The sequence below is a fragment of the Solanum verrucosum genome, unplaced genomic scaffold, assembly GCF_900185275.1.
Source record: "Solanum verrucosum unplaced genomic scaffold, falcon-dt-bn FXZP01001237.1, whole genome shotgun sequence".
In the NCBI taxonomy this organism is placed as follows: domain Eukaryota; kingdom Viridiplantae; phylum Streptophyta; class Magnoliopsida; order Solanales; family Solanaceae; genus Solanum; species Solanum verrucosum.
This window is the reverse complement of record NW_026019558.1, coordinates 310994-315398: the sequence shown is the minus strand read 5'-3', so window position 1 is coordinate 315398 and position 4405 is coordinate 310994. Positions and strand designations below refer to the sequence as shown.

The 4405-nt window shown below is 33.4% G+C and overlaps 1 non-coding gene across 1 annotated transcript; it reads left to right on the top strand.

The window, feature by feature from the left end:
• The first annotated feature begins 873 nt into the window (after positions 1–873).
• On the top strand, positions 874–1062 carry LOC125817757 (U2 spliceosomal RNA). The gene has a single exon (XR_007442325.1). It is a non-coding gene; the product is annotated as a U2 spliceosomal RNA (small nuclear RNA).
• The last annotated feature ends 3343 nt before the right edge of the window (positions 1063–4405 follow it).

Here is a 4405-nt window from a genome sequence, read left to right as displayed (position 1 = left end):
AGCATCCAATGTCTTCCAGAAGTTGTACATCTACTAAATTGCATTCACGGAAACCCAAAAGTTCCAATGAGCGTAACCCTTCATTCATGCGAGGGAACACAAAGAGCATTTTTTCTTCTACATCAACTCTTTATTTTGATGTAGGAAGTCCAAAAAAAAGATTTTAAGCTAGTTCAGGCCGGCAATGGAGATGGAGGACATGAAATTAGAGTCCTTGAGGCGCCAAGCTCCTCCTAGTTTTCTAAATCACCTATCTCTTCTGGAAAGCGTTCAAGTTTTGAGTTGTACACCAGTTGTAGCTTCACCAAATCTTTCAACTTACAAATGCTTCTTGGAAGAGCTACAAGGTTTTTCATAGAACTCAAATTTAGCTTGGTAATATGAGTTTGGTACATAATAAACGATGGTTGTTCGATTATCCCGGAGTATCCCATGTGAATATCTAACTTTGACTTCATTCTTCCAATGATCTCTAGAAATTACTCTAAACTAGAGGAATCTTGTAGATCTAGAGATTCCACATTAACACATGGAAACCTTATGAGGCTTATACATCCATGCAAATTTAACTGAATGAGTTTTCTGCAGTACTCCAGGAACTAGTGAACCTCTTCAAGACCCATACATTTTATCAGATTCAAATACTCCAAATTTGGTATTTCTGTGAAATCTTGTGTTCGTATAAGGTTATCGGAAAAGCTAAGATCTAGCTTCCGTAGAGATGCCAAATGTTGTTATATATTCATAACATAGAAGGAATGATATCGGAAAGCAAGAGTAGTACATTAGACCAAAAATGAGTATTGACATTTGGATTATAAGAATCAACACAATTTTTCGTGAGAAATTAGAAATTATTTTATGTTCCTTCTTATATATGTTCAGAAACTAAATACAAGTATAATTTTAAGTAAAAAGTACAATATTTGATATGTGAGTCATGACTCACACAATATTAACTCTTTTTTTTTTTATGGGGGAGGTCCATCTCGTTAGGTTGCTATTTGGGCCTTCAAGCGTCGGCTTGGTGTTGCACTACTGCCTTGTCTTGGCACACCCTAAAACAACTTAAACTTGAAAAATTTATCCCAAGATAATTGTCACTTTAGATTCAAGATTGAAGTTGACAATTATTTTATCAAACTATATCCTTAACATTAAATAATATCTTTATTTTAATACTACTCAATTCTCAAAAAGATATATAATAAATAGGGGTATCTTAATACACTATATCTTATTTTTATTATTTTTCCTTAGTTGAAATGGGAAAGGGAGTATCACTAACCCCCTGGACAAAAATGCCCTTTGAATCCCTGTCTATGTATCTATTTCTGATTGGTTGTAAAGAGATGAGTAAGAAAATAATTAAAATACACTAATGTCGATAAAATTAAAATTGTATCAATGGTCACTAAAATAGTTAATATGTTTGACTAAAATGGAAGATTAACTATTGTAACTTTATTTCAGTCCATAAATGATGCAACAAACCAAACGAGAGATTAAGATGAACAAGTCTTTTGTGTTCTGAAGTTTTTGACAATGATTACCAAGGATATCTATCACAATCAAAATTTCTGATTTGTAATATTTTAAGACTTTTCATATTTTTCATGGATTTTTTTCTAAAATGTATTTTGAACTCATCGTAACCAAATTGCTTCCATTGCCTTGGTTCCCTAGTAAAAGGATCATTAGTCTACAAAGCAAAATTAATTTCTGATTTCTGTAAAAAAATAAATAAATTCCCTTGCAAGTAGGACAACTTTCTTACTCCTTGCAATGTCAAATTTTGGCATGTTTTATATTATTTATCGTTGCACTTGAGTTCTTGAAGAGCTAGCACCACTAAAAATATTTAAGGTCCAATATTAGTTAGGCCTCTCTTAAAAAATATGTCGCTCAAGAGAACACTTTGTGCAATTAATTCTATAATTATACTTTCTAATAATAAATTTTTCAAGAAGTTCTTTAGAGTCAAGTCTAAATGTTTTTAATATGTTGAAGTACAAAATTGTAATTGAAACGGTACTAAAAATTTCACCATTTAAATAAAATATAATCAATGATCAAGTGAATTCGGAACAAAGAATTTGTAATGTAAGTTTTGTCCCTCTCTATTTGTATTTTTTCATTTCAGTATATTTATCATTAAAAGGTTACTCAGGACAATTAGCTAGATCATATTAACTTAAACTTTTACTAATTAAGTTATTATGTACAAAATATCGTACAAATTTCAAATTAATCCAAAGAATGAAAGTTGGATTAAACATTTTGTAACACCCCGAAAATTTTTCGAGCTAAGACTTGAACCATTCTTCATTGTGATGAGGATTTTAAAATTTCTTAAGTGTTAAGGTCACTAGATGTAGCACCTTGAGTTCCAAAAAAGAACTAAATTGGAAATAGCAAAATCTGAAATTTTGCAAGTTATTCTTAAGTTATGAGTTTTGAGTCAAATTCAAACGATCATAACTCTAAGTACAGAATGATTTAGGTGGTCTACAAGATAGCTAATGAAAGGTCTTGTAATTATCTATCCAACGGCACTGAGTTTGCTAAGTTTCGAGTTCGGATGCGTGAGATATGCTCTTTTGAAGTTGAGTTGTCCAGTTAAGGAAAGTTAACACGAAAGTAGTGAGGGGTATTTTGGTCTTTTCCTAACCAAAACAGATTTAATTCATTTTTAGTAAGGTTTTAAGGGTCTAATCCTATTAGGTTCAGTTTTATACTTCTAATATACACTTAGGGTTTTAGTTGAGAGTTCAAGAAGCGAAAAGAAGAGAAAAAAAAAGAGAAAAGAGGAGAGGATCAAAGCGTTCGTCGAGGTTCTTAGGTTTTGTTGTGGATTTTCGTCATGGGTTTGATCCCTAAGAGGTATGTCAGCTTCCATAGTGTTGGGTTTGTTCACCCACATGCCAATCATGTTATTTTCAGTGCAACTTCATTCTTGAAGTTGAAAGATTAGAGTTCTTGATGAGTTCTTGAGAAGTGTTCTTGAAGTTCATCCTAAATCTTGTTGTGTTGGGCTTTTAATGATTTCTTCAGATGAAAGTGAGTGTTTTGAGGGCTTTATTGAGTAGATTAGAGTGTACTTATGTTAAGTAATCGGATCCAAGTAATTAGGGAAGAAAACGTTCGATTCTAGGCGAGTTTGGGTGAGAAAACAAGCAAGGAATTATTCGTCTGGTTTTCTGGGTTGAGGCCTGGCGCGTCGCGCCAGCCAGTGCGCCCCAAATTATTCTCTGAAGTTTAGGGCTGGCACCCCGCACCACTCACTGCGGCAGGGTCTCCTGTCCCGTCCAGTTTGCAATCGGTTGCTCCATTTGAGTTCTTTCGAAGCGTACCTTCACTCCTTTTCGATTCTAACTACTCAAAACTACTTCTAAACACCTAGAAACGATTCTAACATGATTATAACTTTGAATTCATAATCCAAATTCAAGGTAGAGTTAAGAGTTAAGTTTTGAGAATTCTTTCGGACTTTCTAAAAAAAATCCCTTTGATTCCTTTTGTGGAGTCTTCTACAACTTCTAGTAACTTGTTTCAAGAACTCCATCAAATGAGTCTGAGAATGAGGAGAATATATTCATGAGTCTACTTTGTCATCAAGATATCCTTCATATCATGAACCATAACTCTTGAATTCATAATTCACATTCAAGAGAGTGTTAAAAGTAGAATTCAAGAAAGCTTTTGAGTTCAATTGTGAATCCTTTGAGATCAACTATCGATTTGAACCAAGTTTTGAGAAAGTAAGTATGAGAATGAGAAGAGTCGTATACATGAGTTCCATAATGTTCTTTTGACCCTCGAGTCAAGTCGTCATGGCCATAAATGATGCATGAACTCCTAAATTGATCATCATTGAGAGAAGTAGTATCTTCAATTTATAACTCTTGAGTATCGAGTTCCTAACCTTTTTGAGAGTATATTCCTAATCATGGGACTATTAGATGTTACGCTGAAGTCCTTATGTTGAGTAGTCGTGCCCATAATTCCGCATGAACCATATGAGTCGAGAAATATTTAGATGAGGAGTATCATTGAGTCCTTGAGTTGAGTTGTTCATGCCCATAATTCCACATGAACCTTATGAGTGGAGCATTCTTTATATGAGTATTATCATTGAAGTTGTTGAGTTTTGAGTATCGAGTTCTTTGTATGGTTATTGAAAACCTTGAATTGAGTCGTTCACGCCTATCATTCGGCATGAACCTTATTTTGAGAAGTCTTTTTACAACTTTTTATAAATTTGTTTCAAGACTTGAGCACTTGAGTTGAGAAAGAGTAGAGTCGAGTTCATTTTCCTTAAAATGATATATGGTAACTAAGTATTCCCAAGAGTAAATGTTTTCACATTTAAAAGAGAAGGAAATTGAGATTTCCAAAAGAGTTT